The 27,818-nt window shown below is 42.8% G+C and overlaps 1 protein-coding gene across 1 annotated transcript in view; it reads right to left on the reverse strand.

Annotated features, from left to right (window-relative positions):
- PRKCE (protein kinase C epsilon) overlaps positions 1 to 27,818 on the reverse strand; it is a 1,245,727-nt gene that overhangs the window by 269,258 nt on the left and 948,651 nt on the right. The gene's annotated exons all lie outside the window — the stretch shown is intronic.

The raw sequence follows: 27,818 nt of genomic DNA on the forward strand, positions 1-27,818 counted from the left end.
AAGTGTGTTCACCTTTTTCGGTCTGGCGTTACCAAGACCTTTTGATTTTACTAAAATATATATAATATACTTACACATGGGGGCTTTCAGCCACCTCTCTTCATCCATTGGTCTGTTGTTGAGTCATTCACATTTCACTTCCACCCTCTACAGCATTGAGCATGGGCAGTGGGTCAGCCTACTTAACTTCAATTTGAGTGACTGCATTTTGCTCTCTCACAAGGAGCACATCCACACAAGGTGGTTCCTTTCAGTGTCAGTGTTTTGATTTTACTTTAGAATTACTTTAGTGTTGCCTTTGTGTTTAGAGCCTAATGTGATGGCAGAACGATTCTGATGCACATTCCATCTTTATCAGATCCCACCTCCTGCCAATGCTGTTGTACATTTCTTATGGAGTGTTGTGCTTTCTAAATGCTGCTTTTTCAGAGCATACATTATCAGATTGTACCCATCCGAAACTTTATCCTCATTTTACTTTTTTCTTCCTCTCCTTTTTCCTCTCCTAATTTATTTCTTTCTCCTCCTTTCTTTCCTTTGTTCTTTTCTTTCTATGACTTTTATTCTTACCTTCCTTCATTCCCTTTTCTTTCTCTCTTTCCTTCACTCGTTCTTTCCTTCCTTCTTGCTTGCTTTCTTTTTCTTTTACTCTTGCCTTCTTTCTTTTTTTCTTCTTTCTTTTCTCTTTTTTCTTTCATTCTCTTTCCTTCTTTTTGTTTTTCCTTCTCTCTTTTTCTTTCTGTTTCCTTTTTATTTTCTTTCTGTTTCCTTCTTGCCTGCTTTCACATTCCTTTATTCTTTGTTTTTCATTCGCTTTCTTTCCTTCAATTCCTTCTTTCTTTCACTTTTTCTTTTTTCCTTTTATCATTCTTTTCACCTCGCTCCTTTTTTACTTCTTACTTTCTTTTACCTTCTCTAATTCTTGCCTTCTTTCTCTCCTTCCATTTCCATTTCCTTCTCTCTTTCTTTCCTTCTCGTTCCTTCTGTCTTTCCTTTCTTCCCTTCTCTATTCTCTTCTCTTTCCTTCCTTTCTTTTCTTTGTCTCTTTCTTTCTTTTATTCCTTCATTCCTTCCCTTACTTTCTCTTTCAATTGCTTTCATTCCTTCTTTACGTCTCTCTATCGTTCATTCTTTGTTCTTCTCTTTAATTATCCTTTCTATCTTTCTTCTCTTTGTTTCTTTCTTTTACCTTCGTTCATTCTTGCCTTCTTTCATTCCTTCTTTCCTTTTCTCTTTTATTCCTTCTTTACTTCTGTCTTTTCTTATTATTTTCTCCTTCCTGCTCTCATTCTCTTCTTCTCTTTCTTTCATTCTCTCGTTTCTTCCCTCTTTCCTTCCTTCCTTCTTTCTTTCTTTGCTTCCTCCTTTTGTCTCTTTTTCTTTCTTGCCTTCTTTGTTTCTTTGTTTGTTTCTTTTTCTCAATGGCAGAAGGCTTAAGGTCAGTGCTAGACTGATTGACTTTTTTGATCTGTGTTAGCAAATACCTTTTAATTTTACTAAAAGTAGGTGGATAACATAGTTACTTATAGAGGTTTCAGCAGACTTCATCTATTAGTCTGTGGCTGGTGTCATTCACCTTTTTTTCCACCCACTTCAGCATGCATTAGGGGGCAATGTATCAGCCCACACCAACCATTGGCTGACTTCACTACAAGTTATGGCATGCCTTTATTTCACACAGAACACATCCACACACGAAGCAGTTTCCCGCTGTGTCAGAGTACAATGATAATGTGTGTGGGGTCAGGGGGTTGTTGAGACCCCAAAAACAGTTTTTGCCTGTAGCAAATTATTTTATTTGTTGGGTTTTTGTTTATATTGCTGAGGGTCCAGCATATACCCAAACAATAACATTTTGCAAACATCATGAGAAAATAAAACATGAATTGCTAGAAGGCTGGTGGTCAATGCCAGGCCTATCGACTTTGCCAATGCTTATTCTTTGTTTTCTGTTTGTGGGATGCAGCACTTAAAAAGAGATATGCAGCAGCTCACTAGGGGCCAGATGTAGGTATCCAAATAATGGTCGGTAACAGCCGAAAATACCGATTTTCGGCCGTTACCGACCAGTATTTTGATACTGAGATGTAGGGCATGAAAAAATACAGATTCAGTAATTTTACTGAATCGGTAATTTGATCGATTCGGTAAATTTACCGATTCGGTAAAATTACTGAATCTGTATTTTGAAATGTAGTTAGCACTGTAAACAGTGCTACAGGGCTTTAAGGATTCGTTATTTACCACCAACTATTAGTTGGTGGTAAATAACGAATTCCTATGTAAATGCAAATATGTGCATTTACACCTGTGCCATGTGGCACACATACATGCCCTAAGGGCACACAAGCACCGATCAGGGGTGCAACAGGGTGTCAAAGTGACACCCTGCCATCCTTAACTATTTCACAATTTTACCGAATCGGTATTTACCGATTCGGTAATTGACATTCATTCATATGGGCCTCCAGGCCCATAGGAATGAATGACAATTGCTGAATCGGTAAATACCGATTTGGTAATTACCGAATCTTAACGATTCAGTAAAAAATACCGAATAATTACCTACATAGGTTTTACCGATTCTAAAATACCGAATCGATAAAATTCGGTATTTTAGAATCGGTAAAACCTTTTTACCTACATCTAGCCCTAGGTGGTGTTCACGCCCCTTACTTGACCAATCCAGGAAAAGACATTTTGATGAAATGTTGGACACATTACCAATAAAGTGGGACCTGAATTGCCTATGAATTAATGATCAACTATTTAAAAAGTTTCCTAGTTTCAATTAAACACTAGATTAATTTTGGAGCCGTTTGACGAATCTTGATGAAACTTGCGTAGTCCTGTTTACAGGATTACCTATCTCTGAAATCTTTTTATTAAGAAGTGCAGATGTCCTTTCAAGGTTGTTGTGAGATGATAAGTGCATTTCTTCTCTATCTCAGGATGCGATCCCACTCAAATATTTTAAAGTGGTTGTTTATTGCTTGGATTGGTTGCCTCGCTGATCTGGTTCTCCTGGTTTAATATCTCATATGTTGTTTGCAGTGTATTGTCAACGTGAAATGTGTTGTTTGTGTGAGAAAGGATAAGTGGGCTGCTTCTTCGAGGCAGGACACGTGTTTGTTGTCTACTTCATCAAACCTCAAGGGTAAAAGTCTCCCACTGAGAGATCTTCCCAGAGTTACATTTAAAGATGTCTGGTTAGGTTGTGAAGGTCCTCCAAGAAAGCAGTATTGTAGCAGGTTTTGGACAACACGCTGCCAGGATGACAGAAATACTGCCACTTAACAAACAACATATACACAGGTATTTGGTAGCTCAAAAGTATATACTTGTGTTTTTGGTACACAAGACAGATTCTTGGTATACTCTTAACACTAATTCCATCATCATTGAATCCCCTCTGCATCATCTTAAATGATGCAATTATACACTATGCACAACAAGCAGTGGTAAAGCAAATATGTGTTACCTGTGACACTGGCATGCAGACCTACTGGATATGCAGATGCTTGTTTTTGCCATTATTTATATGAAACATATTAGAAGATGGCTGCTATGCAAGCACACACATGGATGGCTGCCACCCTGCAATAGCACAAGCACAGGGCACACATTGGAATAGTTTGGAAAACAAGTCACTGTATCAACATCAGGCAGTGGACGGCTGCATTGATGATGCAAGCAAAAGTGGGGGGAAATAAGAACATTAAACGAACACTGGCAATGCTAGTAATTTGACCTTGGCAAACTATTGCAATTTTTACCTTGTACTTAAATTTTTTACTTCAAGCATATGCAACAAAAAGAAAAAAAGAACATGCTGCCATCTAAACTTGCAAGCCATGTGCCTGCATAAAATGTTAAATGAAAAAAATGTAGCCATCACATAGAACTTTTAATACTACACTGCAGGTGCACTCTAGAAGGCAGTTGCACTCACAACAGGTATAAAACCCTTTTTACTTTTGATGGACATCACAGGAAGATATGTTTCTTATTGGCAAAACCAGAAGGTATTGTTGATACTGAATTATTGTATCCTGAAAACGTAGTTTACAAACACAAGCATAAATAAAGAAGATAAAGAATGTCCCATATGTTTACACATCATCAAGTAAAATGTCATCACTCACAATGCAAGAGAGCTATGGTAGGTGGAAGGAAAATGTGAATGACAGTTTAACAGACCTGTAGTTTAAGAGAGCTGACTGGAAAACCGTTTATATGAACATATATGAATTGCAATTTTAGGTCTCGTCTAGGCAGCGCTTGTGCTCTCTCTTTGAGACATGCTGTATTGAGGTATGGACTTGAAGCTCCAACCACTCTCCGCCCATATTTTTTATTGGCTTGTGTCATTGTCCTTTATAAATGTTGACTTGTGATTTGTTAATAAGCTTATTCGTCACTTCTTAGTACCTCCCTGTCTTCTGTTGTTACCTCTCATGAGGACTAGCAAATTTACATGTATCTTTACTCAGGAGCTTTCATTAGCAGTTCAGAGAACTATTTACTTAATTAATATACACAGCATGCACTTGACACCGGCTTAAGTAATGGTGGCGCTTCTTCCCATTTGCATTTCTTTTAAAAACGCTCCCTGCATGTAAATCTGCTTGGACACTTCCCCCTTTGTTCCCCTCCTTCGCCCATCTATGCCCTTCATGTGCCTTTGTTTTTTTTTAACCGCAGCATGAATAAACAAACATTTCCCAGCAGTACACCTTAGATCTTCAGGGGGAAATAAACGTTTTTCAGTTGTTCCAAACTCAGGCCAACCAGTCTGCGAGATCTTACATGCATATTCTGTTTACATACTACGTATGTGCTTTCCTTGTTTTTTGTTGTTTTCAAGCACCCCATCCTGTGCTTTTACATTAATAGAGGCCACACACCTTTCTTTAGACGAGTCTCGTCTAAAGAAATGTCCGCAGACTCTATTAAAGTGAACCGGGGCATGGGACGCTTTAAGCAAAAAAAGCGTTTGTCAACTTGACAAACAAATACTTTTTTGGGTAAAAACGCACCATACCACGCTTTCACTTTAATTGTGGCCCGCCCCTTTCTTTAGATGCTGTTTGTCTAAAGAAAGGGAAGAAGCCTCTATTAATGAAAAAGCGCGACATGGGGCACCTGTAAACAAACAATATTTGCAATGCAATAGGTGTTGGATTTGCAAAAAGTTAAGCTCTTTTCATTTAGAATGTCAGTAGCTCAAACTCTCGTAAATACGAGACCCAATGCATTGAAAATGCTTGTTTTTATTACACGAGGCAAACATGCCAGCTAAAAGCGGACTCTGACCAGATCTAATAAAGAGCAAGTTAGTTAGGAAGGCAGGGTAATTAACAACATGAAGGAGAGAAACAGCAACATAAAGGAGAGGGAGAGTAAATAGTCCCTCATGCAGAGAAAGGCGCTGATATCAACAGTGGAAGCATACAACCACACAGCCAACCAAAGCACAGTGAGATAGACATGCTATTCTGAGTGGGACAAAGACAAGAATAGGGAGGCAAGCCTTCCAATAAATAGCAGGAAACTTAGATAGACAAGAAAGTCATTGTAATATGAGCAAGTGGCTGACAAAAATCAATTTCTATGTATTATATTGTTAACAATAGGTACTCAACAAAAAAGGCTAGAGCTGTCTTTATGGTAGACCTACAAAAAAAGATGGCCAAGAACAGTCAAGTTCCAACTCAGGTTTTTGTGAGATTTTGAAGCAATTCTCAAAAGAAACAAGTTATGATTACACTATGAGAATTCTCACATTGACAGGATATCCAATGTACATCTTGCCACACTTTAGGCTGCCATGTACGCAGTAGCCCGTCTTGTGTAAAGAGCCACAGATGAACCACACTACCCTATTCTTGCCATCTTGCAATGGCCGACCACTGACGCCAGTTGCACCTACAAAACATCCTGCTTGGTTCATAAAATCATGCAAAAACATGCCTTTCTATCTGGAATACAAATTGAACATCCAAGAAGATCTTAAATAGATGTTTGGTTTACAGAAGCACTTTATGTTATACCTATTCTAAACCCTGCACTAAAATCAGAATCACTCAGTTCAGAAAGGGAAAGATTTGAAACTCTGGAAGATTGGGCAATGTCAATTACGGAATTAGATTAGATGACTATCTACTGTGTTGGTGGGAACTTCCTATATCACGTGTCAACTTCTAGCTCACTAGTGGTAGAGAGTATTTAACCACACTACAAACAAGCCTCCTTGCCTGCCAAAGATTTGTAGGTGTATTGGCTCTCTACTCCTGTTTAGCTGGTCTACTGAGCCCCACTTTATTGCACCTTTTTATTTCCCTTCTCAATATCTGTTGTAAAGTGCCTTTTTTGGAAGGTCACCCTTCATATTTTGTGGTTGTATGGTGTGGTAATTAATCTGAAAGTATGCTGGGCCCTGCTAACCGAGCTTCAAACTGTGAATTAGTACACCCTATTGGCTAGTGCTTTTACACCCCTGTAATGCCCTAGGCACCAGAGCTGCAGCACTTATTGTGCCACCCTGAGTGTTCCAAGTGAAACCAAAGGCTGCAGGTCTGCCATTTCAGCCCTGCACGAGCAGCTTGCCTGCTCAAGTTCAACCCTGCACACACCATGTGTGACAGGGTCACCACACTGTATTTAATATATGTCAGTCACCCCTAAGGTAGTCTTCTTATAGCCCAGGTGGCAGGGTGCATTATATTATATGTTTGGAAATATATTCACAAGCATGTTTCCCTGTGGTAGAATTCTAAATGTAATTCTACTGAGTGACCGACCATCCATGGCGGTGAGCCTCATAGGCTTCACCGGCACCATGGGACAAAGGAACTTGTACCCCACTCGAGGATAAAGCCTCCCACTGCCCCAGGCACTGTTTTTTTGTGGGCTGGGGGTTAAATTAGCTAGGCAGGAGGCGTGTCCCTTTACAAGGCTTACCACACCTCTAGGGTGTCATAGCTGAGATGGACAGTCGGGGATGTATTTGGCCATCTTGAATTTAGGCTAAAAAGCAGGTTCTGACTAGTTTTAGTGACATACTCCCACCAGATATGGTCACTACAGGGGCAGTTTAGCCACAGGGGCGGATTAGCCACTTCTGGTCCTCACACCCGCTAACATCCCCTTAATGCAGAGTTTAAGTGGATCCCAGAAACCAGAACCTTAGATTTGACGTGATAGCAAGAAGAGACCTGTTTCCATGACAAGGCAGGAATGCCGGAGGATAGGCTCTAAGCTCTGCACCTGTGGCAGCCATACTGCACCCGCTAGATTGCAACTGGACCAAGGTAAGAGGCCGGTTCCAAAAGGAAGGTAAACTCCTCTGCAAACTCCAGACTTCACAAGAACTCCCTTGGGCTGGAGGAACTACTTCTGTGCAGTCGGCAGGCACAAACCACGACCTTGCAGTCCCGTATTACCAAGCTGAGCGGCTGCTCAAAGTTACAGGACTGGTGGCCTCTTGGAACCATAGTCCTGTCCTTCAGTGAGCCTCAGCTTTCTACATTCCCTTGGTCCTCTGAAAGAAGATTTTGCCCAACAACAGTGCTGACAGGTACCAAGGCTTGCTGGGAGTCAATATGACTACTACCTGTTTTACTCAAAGCTCCAAGAGGAGTAATACAACTGCATGAATGGCCAACCACCTCAGTGGCTTTATCATGAAGATCTACATTTGTTTTTACCCTCTCTTGGCATGCCTGTCAGAACCGCTGGCCTCTGGATCTATTCATCACCACGGATAGCCAAGAGCACCTCTGCACCAGAGTCTGTCAAGCCAGGTAGAGTAGATCTGCCTGGAGACTCCTGGTCCAGGGTAAGCTCCTTGCTTATGTTCTAAAGCTTCTTGCTCAACATGACCCACAAGTACCTTTATGCTAAGATAGTCATTTAAAGATCACACGCCTGACTGACAGCTCTGTTTGACAGCTAAAGTGCACCTCTGCCCCCTGCTCCTCTCAGCCAAGTAAAATTGTGCTAGCAGTTGTGAACTGGTCTATGGACTCACAAGACCTTACCCTCAGGTAATTTTTCCAATTGACCACAACGTTAATGTTTTTCTACACTGCAAACTACTGGTTTATTTAATGCTGTACTGTACTGTATGTATCAATTTTGTTTTGGTGCCTAACATATATAAAAATCAGAGCTTTTTTTATAAATTGGTGTTCGATTTCTCTTGAGTTGTTTCAATTACTTATCATCCACGTTGGTGATGTGAAATGCTTAACACATGTTCCTCTAAGTAGCCGGTCTGCTCTTTGCCACTCTACCAGAACGGAGAGAATGTGTGCGAGCAAGTACATGCGGTCCGTCTTTGTGTATTGTGCTAGTATTACATAGAAAGGAACCCCTGCCATACCACATAAAACCTTTACCTTGCAACAGTATCCTTCCAGTTATTCCTTTCCTACAAGCTCCTCTCGCTTGTTCTTGCTGTTTGAGGGTATACTGACTGTTAGCATCAGTCTGCTGCTGTTTATTGACCTCCTACTCCTGGGCATCTTGAGGATCAGAGCTGGTATCCTGGTCGCAATCTGGTCTCATTATCATTTCCTCGAACCTGAATACAAGTAAGACTTTCGAACCCCTTCTGGTTAATGCCTCACTTAACTAGAGAGATATTGGTTTTACCTCTCCATTGACCTTTCGATATTTCTTGTGCTTATGCAACATTTACTTTGCTTGAGAGTGAGTCAACATACCAGTCCTCACTCAGACGCCAGTCCATCCCAGGTTTTATCACTGCTGACTTAGGACACCAAGTGCATTCACATATTCTTTCTCCTTCTTGTATTTTTTCCATTCTTTCTCTAGTGAGCAATTAGAGTCATTGCTACCACCGCAGAGAGACGCAGGGAAAGCTGGGAGTCTCAGCAGGTCTATGTTTTCGGCTGAAGCTTGGCACTTGATCAAGCTGTGCAACAAGAACTTGGAACTGCCTCTTTTCTGAACTCTGGGTATTGACTTCAAAGCACAGTTAAAAAAAATCTGACACATCACCTGTTTGAGAGAGATCTCTCATCTGCATGCTCTTAAAGACTTACCTTCATGCTCTGTGATGTGATGGGGTCTGCTTTCTTAGCTTGTCTTCTACTTACTCCTGCAGTTTCACTTACTGCCATAAGTTATCGGGTTTTAATATTAATTCAAGATATACTCTCCATATGTATACTGTAACTATGTGATGTACATATCACTCTTTTGCACAGTAGTTAAATATATTTCCATCTCGCCTCTATAGAGTGCTCACCCCAAATAAAACTACAAATTAAAACAACATAAAATCATATTCAACTATGGCACAAGAAGTCTTTGGATTTCATTATTGAACTTTCAAATGGCCATGGATAAAAGAGAATTCTTTTAATCGTTAAACGCATGATCTAATGCATCATTTTACTAAAATGAAAGAGCTGCTTCACGCAATGCTAACCATATTCATTTCCAGTTGAGAACCGCGATTAATTTCACATTTTTGGTCCACTCATTGTACAACTTTTGGGGTGGAGGGGTAAAGAGTACGAGTTGGGATCAGGCCACTGTAAAGATGTTTGTATTAAACCACTTGAGACAATCTTGTTGCTTTTTTCCCCTATATGACAGGCTGACCGTGTTGTAGCAGGACTTTTGATAAGATGTCCCACCAGCACCACAAGACAATGACATTCCATCTTCTTCACCCTAATGGTTATGTACCCCGAGCCTGAATTCCAGAATGTTGCACAATTCAGTATTGGCGAGTAGGCAACGAGCAAAATGTCGAGCGTTGCTCTCACAAAGATCACCATATGCTTTGGATTCCTCTGACCCATTGAGCCAAAAGACAGAAAAAAATATAACTTTCTGCACTGATCAAGGGCTCTACTCAAGTTGTCCGGCTCCGATGGTTACCACCTTCTGCCCATGCCTTCAGCTGATGGGGGCTGTAACTAGACTAGCACAGCTGTCCATTCACTGGTGAGTTCTAGCCATGGGCTAACGTTTGCAAGCTTTTGAGACATCCCGTGGTAAGAACCTTCACACACTCAGTGATGTCGCTCCCCAAGAAGAGCTCTCACACAGCACTGTGCATACCCCAAAAGATCCAGCAATGTTCTCCAGAAAATCTTTGCACAATTATATGGCCACTTGTGACCAACGCATGGACTCTCTCCCCCTTGCTAGGAGATTCAGTTAAAAAATGCTTTGTGAATGCGAGTTGTAAATGAGAATCAGAGAAATGCAACACACATTTCTAGATTTGATCCAATGCATGTTTTACGAAACTGGAACCAATGAGGGAATATGAGTCTTCGCTAAGATCCTATGATCAAATCATTGTCGGACTACATCTGTGGCATCCCCACCACCGGTGTTGTTGCCTCCGTCTCCCCAGACTGACCGTGGCATGTGGCAATCTACAGACTGCCTGGTCCAGACTCTCCAATCTGGCAGCTGAAAACAGCACAAGTGGCCTGTCACGTAGTCCCCTGAGCTAGCTTTGTCTGCCCCTGGTTACAGATGCCCAGGGCTTTTTTTCACCCCACCTCTCCAACCCCTGCCTAGCCAGACGGTGGCTGAGTTTTTCCTGGCCACTGCTGACAGAGGCCTCGCAGAATTACAGATTCAGGAGATTCCTCACAGACTCTAAAAAGTCCTCTTCTCTTTCAGGCTGTGGAAAATGTTTAGAGGAGAGACTTGTACCCCTAGTTAGCACATGGCTCAAATGATGTAGACTTCTTCCCAAAGGCAGAAATGGGTTAAAAAATCTCATCCGACTGCCCTTCTAAACAACTGTACCCTTTTAGCCACTGGAGAAATTCAAAGAAATGAAAGAGATTAAGCATCAGCTGATGAGGATATCTGGAAAGGGCAGGCACAACAATGGTGCTCCATGCCAGAAACTGGAAGCTTGATGTGATGAGAACTTGCACCCTGCCAAGTCCCACCGAGTGCCAACTGCTACAAACTCCAAATTACTGGGAGGCCCACACAAAGTGGATGCTCGTTTATTTAATTATTGATTTTAATCTCAATACTTTCTTGTGGCGATTAGAAAGCCAATGCAATGTTTATGCAATTAATCATTGTACTCAGAATCAAACATTTAAAGCACTGTTTTTACCTTATTTGTGCAAACACACAAGATATTCCAGATGGCGCTCAGTGCCAATGCCAAAGAGACACAGACCCCGCCCCCCTCCCCACCTCCCATTGCCCAAATTCAAAAGCACAAGACCTCTTGCTTGCTGAGCAGAACAGAGGAATGCTAGCCCCACGCTCTGAATTGGCCGTTGTCACTATCAAAGATTGTTGTGTGAGGCATAAGACGAGGAAAGTTAGGTCTGGACTATGCAGACACTGTAGTGCACAGGTGAAACTGTTCCAAGTGGTATTAAAAATGGAGCACAAATTGAGTTTTCAGAAACAATGAATGGTAAGACACATATTAAGACTGCCATTCACCGGCACTGAATCTCCTGCAGGAAACGTATAGGCTACCAAGATCCATGCACACACAGAAACACCCACACACATATATTCTCACTATTAGTGCCTGATTGTTTATAGTCATTGGTAAATAGTATGCGACCAATCATTTAACAAGCGCATAAGGTTCAAAGCCTGCACGTTGCTAAGAAACCTTTATAAGTTTTATAGATTATATAACTGAACACACAAGCTTCTTGGCACATTCCATACACAGGTGTCAATGCAGGTTGAGAATGTGTGAGTGCATCCTCTTCCTTGTTGAAAATAAAGAAAGCCTAAACATTTCTGCTGATGATTTTTGATTTGCTTTTATTCCTTGTTTTGGAGTTTTTATTGTATTTCCAAAATATTACAATATTCAATTTGAAACATTTCAGCAGCGTGCTACGCCCTTACATGGTCATCTCAGGGCCGGTCCTAGAACTTCTGGGGCCCTAGGCGAAAGGGAAGTTGTGAGGCCCCTCTAATTTGCATGTAAAATCCAGTTGCGGCCAGCATGACTCGCGGGTGGGAGGTCTCGCGGGGGATCACGCACCGGGATGGGGGGGGATAGTTTAAAAATAAAATAAACTTACCTTCCCAGGTCTCGCGTCATCTCTGCTCCTGACCTGCTCTCCTTCTTTCCTGCCTCTAGCAGGAGCAGGAAGCAGGCAGCCTCCCTCCCCTAAGCCAATCACAGCGCTGCAATGTCAACCGACCAGCCAGGCGCCTAAGGGGAGGCCATTTTCTCCATTTAGGGTGCATTGGTGCCTACATGGAGAAAGGCCAGAGTGTGAATGACTGGTTTGGTCATCCCTGGAGGGCAGACCAAACAGTCAGGGCCATTAGCAGTGGGCAAGGCACTCCTCCCCTGCCCTAAAACAGACCGGCCCGCCCCCAATCAAACACTTCTGCTTTCTCGCAGTGCTCGCAGCAGAAACATAAAATGGTAGTTTTTGCATTTTGTGTTTCTGCTTCTCGCACTGCGAGAAAGCAGTGGGGCAACGCTCCTCCGCCCTAGTGGAGGAGCTTTGAAAGTTACATCGCGGGACTATTGATCTTATTTGGCATCCCTGAAGAGACCTAATGTGGATATCAGTAACAACATGGACATAAAGATAAATATACAAATGAAATAAGTCCATATATTTTAAATCTGTATTAAATGGATTACATATGTCACATTGGATGGAAAAGCTAGGTGCAGGTCTCACAAAGATGTATATTATTTACTTCTCGTTAACTGATTGTTTCGAGATGAGTGCATGATACAATTTCCAGTTCTGCCTCATAAAGAGAGGAGATACTGTGAGGTAATGAGGGGCGGGATCATTCAAAATATAAAATGACACAAGAGAAAACCTCTCGAACCATGGATATAATTGCAAATTTCAAAAGGCCCCCTTATCTTTCCGTGCCATTATTGTGCTACCTTAGGATGACATTAATACTTCGTAATTTGTTTTAACATAAATCCTCTCATCAGTATCCAACACGCACCTGCCAAGAGACGTAGGACAATCTTTTTTGTGTGTAGGCTCTTTACTCACCAGAATTATGTTAAGTTTAAAACACAACACATATAGTAAAAAAACTTAAGGCCCAAGGGAGAGAATGGCATTTGGACATCGTAGAACAGGATCGTGGCTGCAAGGTGTAGGAGAGCAGGCCAGCTCTCGTGCAAACAGGGCACATTTTGACTCCCCATTACCCTCTGGTCACTGACTGAGCAGTAAAATAAAGCCATAATTTGGGTGCATTGGACACATAACCCCACAAGAACACGGTCCCATTGCACTTTCTACACTATTAATAGCTATGCTCTTCAGATGTTGCCTCTTGCCCTAAGCATGGAATTCATTAATCTGTGCTGCCTCTCAGCATTGGACGATGACAGTGAGGCATAGGGGAGGGTGGGCCTTGCGTGAGCTGCACAGCAGTTCTGGATCATGGCTGTAGGTGCATGGGAGAAGGAACCAGTGCCATCGTAATGTTGCCAGGGACCGTGATGCAAGAAAGAGCCCTGGTGCCACTGCACCTGCTGCACTATTGTTAACTACACGCCCTGAGAGAGGACCCATAGGCCTCATAGCCATGTCCCAGTGCTGCTTATCTCATAGGAGGGTGCCCCCTCTTGTGAGTGTCCAACCATGGCTGTGATGCCCATGGGAGGGAGGGCCTCTCGCAGGCCTCACAGGTCTGTAAAATGGCTGGGAGGCCCATGATAGAGAGGGCTGTAGCACACCAGTGGTGCCATGGTGCAAAGTGAAAGCATCTCTCACCCTCGTCCACTGGCAGCACAGTAAAGTAAAGCATAATACGGGAACATTAAGCTCTTAATATGCTTGAGCCTGGTGTCACGCCACCTGCTGCACTAACGATTGCTATTCCTCTGTTAGAGACACATGCACAGGGCCAAGGTCCAGCACTGTGAGAAAAATTTAATTGGACCCAGGGGTGGGGCCCACACAATGCACGCCCATCTCCTGTGCCTCTCAGCCATGGTGTAGCATTGAGAGGATTAGGATAGACCCATAGGCCTATCAGCACTGAACTATGGCTATGAGGCCCAGGGAGAGGGGCCCTCTGCAAGGCCTTTCAGTGCTACACCATGGCCTCAAGATGTGCCCCCCCCCACTTCCCCCCCACCATGAGCCCGAGCTGTAAGGCCCAGGGGAGAGTGGTTCCATTCCCTTGGCCTTTCATCTATTGTCAAGTGCTGCAATGGAATGTTTTTTTTCTATTGCCCCTGACATCCAATCTATGGTTTGGTGCTGCAAGGCCCAGAAGAGGAGGGTCTCTTTCCCGGGGCCACACAGTCTTAGTTCCAAGCCATCGCTGTGAGGGCCAAGTAAGGTGATAAATTTTCCATTATCACTTCACAGGTCAGTTTTATTTTTTGAAGACACATTGCAGGTATGGGGGCATATTGCGTGTGTAGAGGCATCAGACAATGTGCATTGGAAAATAGGGGCACTATGAGTCACATAGTGGTTTTTTTTTTATTCTAAATCCCTCTCCTTAAAGCAGGCCCTGTTAAAAGTTAATGCAGCTGGAGATTGAGTTTATCAAACTTGATTATTTTCATACTATACTTGTGATTGTATCCCTTTACCACCTCTTTGGAGTGAGCCTTGACTGCTCGCTGTTGCAAATTTTTAGTTTAGAAAGTAAACTCTGGTATCCAATTAGAATAAAATAGTCTCTAGGTTTGAAACACCAGTGGTAAACAGCTACCACGAAGTCCAGTAAGTACCCTCTGCCACAGGACCTGGTCCGGTGGTTACACTGGACTAGGATATTAGACATGGATATTTGGCAACTAATCTCAGCTTTATGATAGAAATAAACACTGTGTTCTAAAGCTGGGCAGGGCCCACATCAAAGTAACAATTCCCAGGGAGGGGCAGACCCTTCGTCTTGCCTTCAGAATCACTGACACCCCAGTTGTGGCCTGGTTGACTAGTTGGAAATGTGGAACCAGGAGGATAAGTTTTTAATCCCGTCCCCAAATTGCATGCTCTTGGGCAATCACTTTTCTGAATGTATTACTCTGCTGTTCCCTTTATGGGAAGATTGGGAGTATTTTGAGTCTGTGTAAAAACTACTAGTCCATGTGATTTAATAAATGGACTGAATATTACCTTGAAGCAGTGAGGTTCCCAGTCACATGGTATGGGAAACAACCTTTACAATGCACCTTTTACATCACGCCACCATTACAAGCAGTCATTACATCGGAACATCCCTTACATCGCATGCTATTACAACGTAACCATTACATCGCATGACACTACAATGCATGACACGACAACACATGTCATTACAACGCATGTCATTACAATGCATACCATTACAACGCATACCATTATAACGCATAGTACCCTTACACTATCCAACACTTACCCTACTGTTGCACCCCCTGGAGTTAGAATAGTAATTTTTACCCCTACACTACCCAACACTTACCCTACTGTTGCACCACCTGGAGTTAGAATAGTAATTTTTACCCCTATACTATCCAATACTTACCATAAATGCAATGTAGTGGTATATGTTGTAATGGTATGCGTTGTAAAGGTAGTATGCAATGTAATGGAATGCATTGTAAATGTAGTTTCTTAAAATGCGATGTCGTGTCATGCGATGTAATGGAATGCGTTGTAAAGGATGTTGCAATCTGAAAAATGTGTTGTAAAGGCATGAGTTGTAAAAGTATGCTTTGTAACTTCATACAACCCATGGTACAGTCACCTAAATGCAGTACAGTGGAAAATATATAGGGTTTGCTCCAAGTAGGAGTGCACTGCAGTCCTGGCTCTACTGATTTAACCAACTGTTTGATTCTGGGCAAATAATTTTGTCTCTGTGCCCCGTCCACTGATTTGACAGCAGGGTAGCACTTTGAAACAGCTTTAATGTGAGAAATAGACATTAAAAGATTACTCCCCGGAGAGGTAGAGGTGGGGAGAAGATGTGGCGTTACTTCAGGGCTGCTGAATTTTGACTGTGTCTCATCCTGTGATTCTCGCAAGTCAATTAATCACACTGTGTCTAAAAAAAGGAATATGTCCATGTTTAACGTAACTGGTGCTCACGTAAAGCACTCCAATACCTTCGGTCAAGTTTGCGCTATATAAAAAGAGCAGAAGAAAACGGTTTCATTTACACATTGAAAGCTATTTGCATTTAAATTAGGGAAGGTGCTCCTGATCCTTCATGGTGCATGCCCCCTCGTGTGGTACAACGCCTTCTTTTCTGCCACTGACAAACATCTCTTTCGCAGCTCATCAGCATCTTAAAGAGTGAGAGTTGCTTATCTTTATGAATGTTAAAACTGTCAGGCCCCAAAATGTGTGGTAATTGGCACTGGCGTGGGAAGTGGACAGCATCCTTAATCACAGGTCAAACCTGGCAAATGCAGACGGGACGGGCCTCGCGCGACACGTGGGGCTGCAAGACCCAGGGGGAAAGGGGGCCCCTCCTTGGAGGTTAACAGCCATTGCCAAGGGCTGCGAGGCACAGGGGAGGGGGGGCCTCTTCCGCTATTCCTACACAAGCCTGTGAAGCCCAGGGGAGAGGCAGCCCTTCCCTGGACCACGCAGTGCTCACCACAGGCGCGAGGCCTAAGATGTGGTGAGGAAACACTTTTGCGAGGCCCCCTGTTGATGGGCTGAGCGCGGTGCCCTGAGCAGCCGCCCATGCCTAGCGCCGGCCCTGGGTCATCTGGACCAGGGATTTCTCAAGGTTGATTTTTGTCTATACGGCGAATTCGCCCTCTGGATAATCGCGATCTGCAACCTAGGAATAAACAGTTTCTGTTGCAGTCAGCATAACAGTGTCTACAAAAGCAAACTCGATTATAAGGACTTTATAGGCATTGATTTCAGGACCACTCTCATAAGTTATTTCCATCAGCAAACTACCACCCTTTCTTTAATATGACAAGCAATGGGAAAACCAATAGGTCCAGTCTGTGCAGGAACTAATGGCTTTGCCAATGTGTTTTAGCCATGTTGAATAACAGCGTGGCTGCTGTTCCACATGGCAAAAGGTTATTGGTGTGGAGGAGAGTGGTGTGGAGTGAAATGGAGCATCATAGTGGAGTGGCTTAGAGTGGAGTGTCATGGAGTGGCACGGAGTATCACTGAGTGGCAAAGAGTGTTGTAGAGTGGAGTGCTGTCAAGTGGAGTGTTGTGTCATGGAGTGTCGTGGAGTGGCATAGAGTGGAGTGCCGTAAAGTGGAATGGAGAAGAGTGTTGTAGAGTGGCGAAGAGCGTCCCAAAGTGTAATGGAGGGAGTGGATTAGAGTGGAAGGGCACAGAGTGGAGGGCCTAGAGTGTAGTACAATAATATACAGTAGAAAGGCACAGAGTGGTGTAGAGTGCCATAGCATAGAGTGACTTAGAGTGCCACTGAGAGGCGTAGAGTAGCGTGGCGTGTATTAGAGTATATTGGAGTGAAGTAGAGAGTAGAGTAGAGTAGAGTACAGTGGAGAGCCGACAAGTGGAATAGAGTGTCAGAGTGGCATTGAGTGCCATGGAGTGGCTTAGAGTGAAGTAGAGTCGAGTGCAGTAGAATCGAGTGAAATCCTGTGAAGTTAAATGTTGTGGAGTGGCACACAGTGGAGTGGCATGGAGTGTTGTGGAGGGAGTGAAGTGGAGTAAAGTAGTGAGGAAGGGCGTAAAATGGAGTGGTACAGAGTCTTGTACAGTGGAAAAGAGTGTTGTTGAGTAGAGTGGCACAGAGAGGAGTGGAGTCGAGCACAGTGAAGTGTTGTAGAGTAGAGTGGAGTGCCATAGAGTGTGGTGGGGAGAGTAGAGTGTTATAGAGTGGAGTAGAGTGGAGGGGCACACAGTGTAGTGGAGTGGCGTAGAGTGTAGTAAAGTGGCATGAAGTGGTGTGGAAGTAGTTGCATAGAGTGTAGTAGAGTGTTGTAGAATAAAGTGGTGCCATGTGGAGTAGATTGTCATAGAGTGGAACAGCATGTTGTGGAGTGTCATAGTGAAGAAGAGTGGAGTGGCATAGAGTGGAGTACGGTGTTGTGGAGTAGATTGGTGTTGAGTGACGGGAGTCGTGCAGAGTGTTGTAAAGTGGCTTAAAGTGGAATAGAGAGTTGTAGAGTGGAGTGGCATTGAATAGAGTAGATTGTAGAAGAGTGGTGGGGTGTAGAGGGGAGTAGAGGGTCGTTGAGTGCAGTAGAGTGGAGTGGCATAGAGCGAAGTGGCATAGGTAGAGTAAAGTGTTGTAGAATGGAGTGGAGTTCCGTAGTGTAAAGTAAAGTGTCATAGAATTGAGTGTCTTGGATTATTGTGTCAGAGTGCTGTGTCAGAGTGTCGTGGTGTAAAGTGGAGGGGCATGAAATAGAGAGGCATAGAGTAGAGGGGCATAGAGTAGAGGGACATAGAGTGGAGTGACGTGGAGTGGCATGACCTAGAGTGGAGCATAGTGGCTTACAGTATAGTGGCGTAGAGTGGAGTGGCATGTCATACAGTAGAGTGGGGTGGTGTGTTTTAGATTGGAGGGGAGTAGAGTTGAATGGTGTACAGGGAAGCGGCACATCACAGAGCAGAGTGGAGTGGTGTGTCGTAGATTGGAGTGACGTATATTAGTGTGGCGTAGAGCAGAGTGGAGTGACAAGGATTGAAGTGGCATACGCTGGGGTGGCGTAGAGTTGATAAAGTGGACTGATGTAGGTTGCCCTAAAATGTAGTGGTATGGCGCAAAGTGGCGTATAGTGGTGGGGCCCAAAGTAGAGTAGAGGGTTGTAGAGTGGAGTGGCGTTGAGTGGCGTGGCGTAGTGTGGAGTATTCAAACAGTTCTTCAATTGAAATGGCCCCTACATTTGCAGAAATATACAGTTTTACTGATAAAAGTATACAGCGCATAAACAAGAATATGTGGAAATGTCATCACCTAGTGTATTGAATTATTTTTATCGTATTAAAGTATTTGTTTCCACCACACTTCAGACTTAAAAAAAATGTTTTATGTGCACTTTCCTAATTTTGATATATTGTGAAATATCTGCACGGATCAAATTTTATTGTGTGCTAGAAAAAAAGCCTTTGCTTTCATAGTAAGATTGCCATATAAATCCTATCACTTTGAAGTCAGGAAAAGAAAAGTAAGCACTAAGTTCCTTCTGAAGACAAAGCCTGACATTTGACCTCTGTCTTTGAATGCACAGCAAATGTGACAAGAAAAGCACAAGATTTAAAAGCCTGTTTACAGAAAGCGAGCACTAGTGAAAGAATACATTAACCCCTTCGCTGAGGGGGTTATTCCCCCGCTGTGCTGGGGGGCAGGGGGGCGCGCACAGCGCCCCCATGCTCGTCATGAGCTACGGCGCTCCTGTGCTCATGACGAGCTCAGCTCGTCGCAGGTGTATTGCCTCCCGTGGAACGCTCAGCACAGCAGGGGAATTCTCCCCGCACCTGAGCGTTCCACGGGCCATGACGAGCTGAGCTCGTCATGAGCACCGGAGCGCCGTGGCTCATGACGAGCTCAGCTCGTCATGAGCGTCCAAGGGGTTAAATATGCTATGCTCTACAGGAGGGACAAACTCAAGCTGGACAGCCTCAAAAAAACAAAGCCAGCAAATAGAAAGCAAGCAAGGTGAGTTACAAACCACAAAGCCAATGGTAAGCAAAGGGTGGAAAGCATTCCCAGGGAAGCTTTCAGAATGTCTCCAAAATGTCAATAGCAAATCAGACTGCAGTGCAATCTGGTAGGCTCCGACATAAACAGCTTCTACCTAGTGCACTATATTCTAATATGTTGACTGCCAAGCATATATCAAGACTAGTGAGAAATGCCAGAAGGGTGCAGCCTTCCACGTAAGCCCAAATTACGTAATCTAGCAGGGAGGGCACTCATCAGACTTCCTTTCAATACAAGGATAGTCCACCATGTGATCAATTGATCAAATGCATGTTTGATTCATTGATCAGACTCCCTTTCAATACATAGTTCAGGCTCTCATTCAATTAATTGTTAGGACACTTGATTTTTTGATCAGGCACCTTTTTAATCATTGATAAGACACGCTTGCGATTGTTTAGGCATTGCTTCATCTACTTTTGATTCAGTGGTACGATAGTCATTACATTCAGCGATCGTACCTCCTTTTGATGGAATACTTGACCTGTTGGGGGGAGACTTCGGACAAGCCTGGAAGTGAATGCCTTCTGTAACTGGCTCGTGCTTTCATAAATGGGAACACAACTCCATTGAAATTTGATGACGACCACCTTACTAATTTCCACCCAATCTAAAAAGCAATCGCCAGGTAATAATGCCACATCACCAGTATGTAACATACACTTCAAAACATAAGGGGGGCGTATCTCATTTCTCATAACACATCTGTAGTGTGTAGGTTCAGTATTAGAAGAAACACACATCCGAAAAGCAATTATGAAGGGGTGGAACACATGGAGTAGAACACATGTGGAAGAAATCATGCAACATACCAATCTTAAGTCGTTAAAGAATAAGAGCACATTTCGCTTATTAAGTGACTTTGCCTGAACATTGCTGTCCGGTCAGGCACTTGGCAGTGCTGATGGAAATCAGTAACCCTGCGAGGCAGCAAGCCTACAGGGAAATGGGACAGGGCTTCCTAGAACACTGATGACGAGCATCGCGGGCACAAAGAACAGCCTTGAAATAGAACAAATGCCTATGTGTTATTTAAGATGCTAGCTGGGTGAAAGCTACACATGATGTGAATATCTGTGGGTGAAATATAAATGTATTTGCTATAGAGTTTAGTTTGTGGTCAATAGAGCATTCCTAACACTTCTTTAGAGCCTCAAAATTAGGAGTAGAACAAGTCAAGCATGAGCAACAAACCTTAACTGGAAATCGATACTTTGGAAATGTTAAATATTTTAGCATTGATTCATGTATAAGATACCATAAGTCTATTCTGAATGTATTTCCAATTCTCATATATAAAACTGATACATTTCCATAGTAACCCTTCCCAACAAAAGTTCCTGTGCCTCTAGCTGGAATCGGGGCAGCCACCACCAATGCCACTGTCATTAGTCAACATCACTACCTGTGTCCCTTGTCACAGTTTGTAACAATATACTTGTCACCATATGAACTAATGTTGCCAGCTATGGTACACTAAGTTATCATAGAATAACTGTTTTTAGCCTGTCTATGCCAATTTTTGTAGCATCCCTAGGTTACCATTAGAGCTAGTGCCACTGGGCACCAACAGTACCAGTTCCCTTATGTGCTATATTTACCAGCTCCCAGTTCCCCTTGTTAGTATTAAGGATTGTGCTCCTATTTTACATCAGTGTATATACCCCTGGCTACTGATGGTGCCAAGGACCTCTACATGCCAGAAGCTCTACTCACCATCTGGGAGGACCTCTAGTGTCATCAAGAGCAGTGCGTGTGCTTCTGACTTTATTAATGTCATTGCCAGGCACCATCATTAGTGCAAATGGCTCCAAGTGCCATAACTGGTATTGTTATTTCCTCAGTCATAACTAGTGACCATAAATGCAGTCACCCATCGAGCCAGTGCAACAAGTTAGCTTCAGAGCCAAAGCATCTAGTGCATGTTCATACGTTAATTGGCAAACCACGGGTATCTATGCTCTACATGTGGTCAGTCGAAAAGAACTATGGTTTACCTTGATTATGACCACAATATTACCCCAATCACCCTAAGTGTTTAGACCCACACCCAGCATCAGTGGCAGTCCTCCCAGTCAGCTTTAGCAATTCATTTTTGACGGAGTGTCCTACTGCGTAGCCCCACAGGCTGCTTCCTAGCATTTCCAATCACAGACTTTGAGTGTAGCCAGAACAATCAATATGATCACATACATAGGACAAAACGCCCAAGAAGGCCAATGTATATGCATGAGGTGCTACTCCCAATGGTTATGTTGCTCACTCAGTATCATCTCCCTCACAATGACACACTCCAGTAATGGATCTTAATATTGTTCCTCCATACAAATGAGTCCACCCAAAATTCTGCCACCACCAACGAAAACTCCAATTTAATTTATTTCCCTAACCGCAAAGGCACGTCTTCTGTACAAGTGTCTCTGGCTATGTATTGGACGCTTAGTCCACAGATAATTTCCCTGCAACATCTGCTATCACAGTGGCCTGCTTATGGTTTTGGGGTTCACAAAATAGCTTCAACAATATTTCCTACTACTATTTCATTAAGGAGGGTATTTGTGGAGTTGAGAATAGTAAGCCTATACTAACTTTAATATACTTAACATGACGATATAGGGTGAGTTGATATGGTCAATGCCATATTTTTGCAGGTCGATATTTCAACCGCATTATTGTGACCTACAACCTTGCTTCCTTATGTTCTTGATGCTTTGTTAGTTACAGGGTTTTCAGAGTCTCATCCCTTGATTTGTTGCAGTTTGTTCAGCAGAATTTTTTTGCAGGGCAGCTGGTGACATACCACCATAATTTTTAGTGCTTAATAATATGATAATCTGTAACATGCGTAACCATTACTTATATGTGTGCACATGTTATTTTACAGTTCAATCTAGTGAAATGACTGGTTTACATGTTTTCTGTTAACTATAGTTAGAATATGTGCATTTTAACATTGACATAAGTCAATATGGGCCTAGGTACCCAACTCCATATTGAACATATAATGTTGCATTTCCGCTTGCTGTGGATAACTTGTTTTTGTTTCAGGCACCAGTACAAAATACTTTTTTTTCTTTAAATTATGCAGCTAGCTTGAAACAACATATTATTAAATATATTCGTATTGCGGAATACGAATTTGGAAGCCCACGCTGTCCAATAGCTCGAGCAACTATGAGGGGCCTATTCTAGCCCAATCCGGAATTCTGAATACCGATGCGGTTTCACAAACAAAATTCGGAGGATACACCTACCTTTTAGTACTGAACATAGGAAATACAACAAGCGCACATGGACAAACATACTTTGGAATTTGTGTTTGGGCTTCCAATTATCAACCCGCTCTGGACAACTGTTATATACTTTGTATACTGCTATCAGATGCATTTCGGATCTACGATATAAGTATTTGAGACAGCTAATTAGGTTGTTCTCTGGAACTACAGCTTGTGAAACAGGTTGAAGTTTCTTTGGGAAATATACGAAAAACACTGTTGGGTTTCACACTATAGTCGCACCCTGCAAAGTCCATGAAGAAGCAGGGTAAGTTTCTTTGGGAAATATACGAAAAACACTGTTGGGTTTCACACTATAGTCGCACCCTGCAAAGTCCATGAAGAAGCAGGGTTAGGCACTATCACGAGTACTAAATCTTTTCTAGAAAGCCTTGAGGAAGTCACTGGATGTGACTAAACACGTTTACGCTGTTCTCTCGCATCTTGATGAAGACTGTGTAGCATTGAATTCTTTGTATAGTATCTCCCCGTCTGTATGTTTTTTGAAACAGGGGTTTTCACAGTCTTGACTGAAATTGTTGTTTCAAGATATCTGCATAATTTAAAGAAAAGAAAGTATTTTGTACAAACTCATCTCTGTTGTTTGCCTGGGACATATTGGTGATATATTTTTGTGAAGTCAACGTATTAAGGTTCCACATTCCACTAGCACCTGTTTCGGTCTACTACGAGGACTGAAACGCCTTCAAGGCTATTTTGATTCATCTATTAGACAATTGATTGTCCAGGTGACCATTCAGTCTAGGCTTTATTATGCCAACTCTCTTTTTTGGGGGCAGATAAAGCCGAGATCATGCGCCTACAAAGGGTCCAAAATGCAGCGCTAGAGCCCTGTTAGGACTTCCGAGAAGACGCCCCACTTCAGGTACAATTCCGGCACCTTTATTGGCTGCCTGTAGCCAGGCGTATAGAATTTAAAGCTCTTTGCCTGCCTTTTAAAATCTTGAAACTCTCCTCCCCGTGTATTCTGACCAATGTGCTGGTACCATACACACCTACGCACCACATGTGCTCTCTTGGGTCATGCCTTGCTGTTGTTCCGCGGGTAAAACGCATGCATGCTGGGGTTCCTTCCGGTGTTTGGCGGCCAAACTGTGAAATTCCCTCCCCATGCACATCCGCAGCCTGGAGAATTATTTTACGTTTAGGAAGACTATAAAAACTCATCTTTTTCCTGCGGTTTAGGCTCTAGTATTTTGGTCTGCCTGTAGTAAGCGCCAGGACGCCTCTTTGCCGAGGCAGCTGTTGCGCTATACAAGTCGGTATAACATAACATAACTTAACAAGGAATATAACTTTTAGAGTGCCGGGGTATGACTATGTTCCTTCACAAATGTGATGGATATCTCACTGGCCTTATTACGTGTATATTATATGCTATGGCACTTGTAGTAAAGTCAATGGGGTGTTCATCACATTTCCGTCGGGGTACCTGCCTGCCAAAATCAGTCATCAAGTCTCTAGTCCCGGTTGCAGTGTCTTGTGAGTAAAGAAACACTGGAACTCTTTGGGTTCCCTCTGTACACCATAAGCCTGTGACGTAAGTGTGGGAGGGATGAATTGAAGACAGGCTTAGAATGTTGAGTTTTGACTTACATGCATCAGTATAAAGACGTATACAACTACACTCCGTGTGTGGCTTGGTTACTGGCGAATACCAGGGCTGGTAGGATGCTACACCAGTCAGTGCTGTTCCCTTCACTATTAGAGCCTGCAACGAGTCATCATTAATAGTAAATTCCTGATGACTGCTGTTCTCGTACCCCCCTTTACCATTGTGTCAAGGACCTAGTCACAATCAAGAGAGACACATTTCTCAGACACTATAATAACCTGTTTACACAGTCGCCATCCCTGCCCGTGTTCTTTATGGCAGGCAGCCACTCAGTTACTATTAGTGCTGCTCATACAGAGTGAACCTGAATTACCCAGGTGATATTTCACATTATTCTGTGTATTACTAACTTCAAACTAAAGATCATAAGCCATAAATCATCATTACACAAAAATGAATAAAACAAGTAAGTTAATAATGTGCATCTGTTTCATGTATCTGTTACAGCTGATTAGCCCAATGTCATCCTCTTTATCCTCAGCGCCTCCCTGAGGGCAAATCTGGAAAACCCATTATCAAAAGCCATCTGACAGCTCGACATGAGCTCTTTATATTTTTAAAGGGGGACTCTTATCGTGTTTGCTTAAAAAATATTTCTGATTTTCTCATGCAGGCATACACATTAAGACTGCAAAGAAAAGATCTCACTAATGGACCTGAGCAGAATGTCAATCATGTCAGCAAAATTCGACCAATTCCAGAATTTTACATTGTATAACATTTATGACATTTCTCAAAATTTTGCAATTACCAATTTCGGTTAATTTGTTGCATGTGGGAGGATTGATTGTGCATTAAATGTCCTTCCAATAGATATTGTAATCCTGAACCTGCGTCCCGCCTGTTTCTGGTGAGACTGTTGTTTACATGAAGCGTGCATTTGTGTGAAATTACTCCCATGAGATATCCTCGAACCACATTTTTCTCAAAAAGGAAAATATTGAGAATTGTAATGAGTTTTGTAAAATTCTGGTTACAAAATTACATGATTTTACATATACTTACACAGCAACCTCCATTTAACTACCCCCAACCCTCCCACCCACCCCCAAAAAACCTGAGCACCCTGTAGCGTGGCTGATTTTATTGTACGGTTTACAAGACAATTATGTCCTGAGAGATTAAATAAAACAATCGCAGTACAACCGTTCGATTTACTAATTACACATGGGGGGTTTGAGATTTACTGGAAATAACAAGATGGCCGCTCCGTGAATAGACCACGTAGTGTGTATGGCCTCGTCTATCGCACCCAGTTTTATTATCTGGTGTCTCTTATGTAGGGACTTTAATCTAGGGTGAATAACTTCTCGATAAATGTGCCAATACAACAGAAATGCCATAATAAACCGTAGAGACATTATAATAACCACCCAGGCTCTAATGAAAACAGAATTAATACCCTGTCATTTTGGGAGGCAACACTGCCTGATGAATGCAGAAGGTACCAGGAGCAGTATTTATTTGGTCTGACATTCTCTTGCCATTCCTATTTCCTTTTACCTAGACAATTGTGTGGGAAGACTGTGGGTATTACCGCATATCTTATAAGGCCACACTTAGTGCAGATTCCTGTTTGCATCCGAAAGTGGAATACAGGCTGATGAACAAAAGAGTACTTGGGGGTATGTGCAGTGATGGGTCATAATCCCAATAATGTTTTTGGGCAGCAGAGGCAAAACTCCAGGAATCCCACTGAATTCCAAGAGCAAAAACTTGACAGGTGAGCAGCAACAAAGGCGCCTCCATGAGCCCCAGCATCAAATGCAGTAAGACCAACATCTGTGGCTTGAAGATTTCCTAACAGTTTTTTAACACTAAGATTGGAATAGTTGAAACCCAAGTGCTCATGTACCTATTCCTCAGATGCTGTGCTGTAAGATCATTTAGGAGCCTATGGCTGTCCACAAGAGTCAAAACAAGTATTTGGCATGTGTTTGCCTTATTCGTGAAGGCCGACATGTTTCACTACCTTGGGTGGATTGGCAGATTCATCAGGCCAAACACTGTTTACCTACACTAGTAGGGCCTGATAAATCATTGTCTGATCACACAGCAGTTGCTATTTTTTGGGTTTGCCCACAAGTGGTTTGAAATCTCAGAATACTTTTGTACTGCAACAGATATATCAATCTGTTGCAAAAATGTACTTTAAGTAGGATTCACATAACCCTGCCCCATTGATATTAATGAGGAAGTATACTGTTTGAAAATCCCAGCAAAAGGATTGATATAGGTTTTAGAGGGACAGAAGACCTCTATCCCTGTATTGACATTCGCAAAAGTACAATTTAATTTATTGGCGGTCCCTGTACCTTAAATAAGATTATTCATACATCAGGATGGTGGAATTGTCCTGCTGCATGGTCGCTCAGATGCCTCACAAGATCCACCTTGTAGGCAAAGTACATGCTGCAGCATGTATCATTCCGAGCTTGAAGAAATATGATCACATCACCCTCTTCCTTGCAGAACATTACTGGCCCCCTTTTCTGCCGCGTACCATCTCCAAAGTAGGTTCATCATTTGTAAATGACACAGATTGTTTTGAAAATGGTGCACAGCAGAAAGGCATCCCAGCCTAATTGGTTTACAATCTCACCATCTCTGGTGAATCTGGGTACACCTGCAACCAGACGCCTGACTGGAGACAATAAAAAACAAGGCAACAACTTTTTTATCTATGCACCCAGGGTTTGGAACAACATCCAAATATCCATTAGGATCACCTCAGCCCTGCCACAACTGAGGAAAGTGTTGAATACACACCTCTTTAAAGCATACTTCGTCATGATGCAGTAATAGTCCACTAAAAAGCAACCTCTCAAATCACTTCTTGACTGTTTCCTGGTCTTTGACCCCGTATAGCACTCTGCTTCCTTTCGTTAGGTTCCACTGCTCTCGTCTGACTGTCAGAAATGCTACCATCATCAAGTCTCCAAAAGGTGATGTGGTCAAGAGGCTACTTTCATCCATATCCTATCTGAGTGTATGACTATTCAAAGGTACTGGTCAGCGGTAGCGGGGGTATGGAAAGAGTAATGGGGCAAAGAATTGACTGTAACATCTGGGGCCCGACAGATTTGACTTCTAAAGAATACATTTGGGTGACCCTGGGGCTGATGATTGCAAGAAGAAATATAGCTAGGAAGTGGAAGGCTCAAGACCCACCAACTTTAGTTGAATGGTGGAAAGATATGGGCTGGTATATGGTGACAGAGAAGGCCATATATGTATCTAGAGGGTGCCCCGCTAAGTGGACACAG

The sequence above is a fragment of the Lissotriton helveticus genome, chromosome 6 (assembly GCF_964261635.1).
Source record: "Lissotriton helveticus chromosome 6, aLisHel1.1, whole genome shotgun sequence".
In the NCBI taxonomy this organism is placed as follows: domain Eukaryota; kingdom Metazoa; phylum Chordata; class Amphibia; order Caudata; family Salamandridae; genus Lissotriton; species Lissotriton helveticus.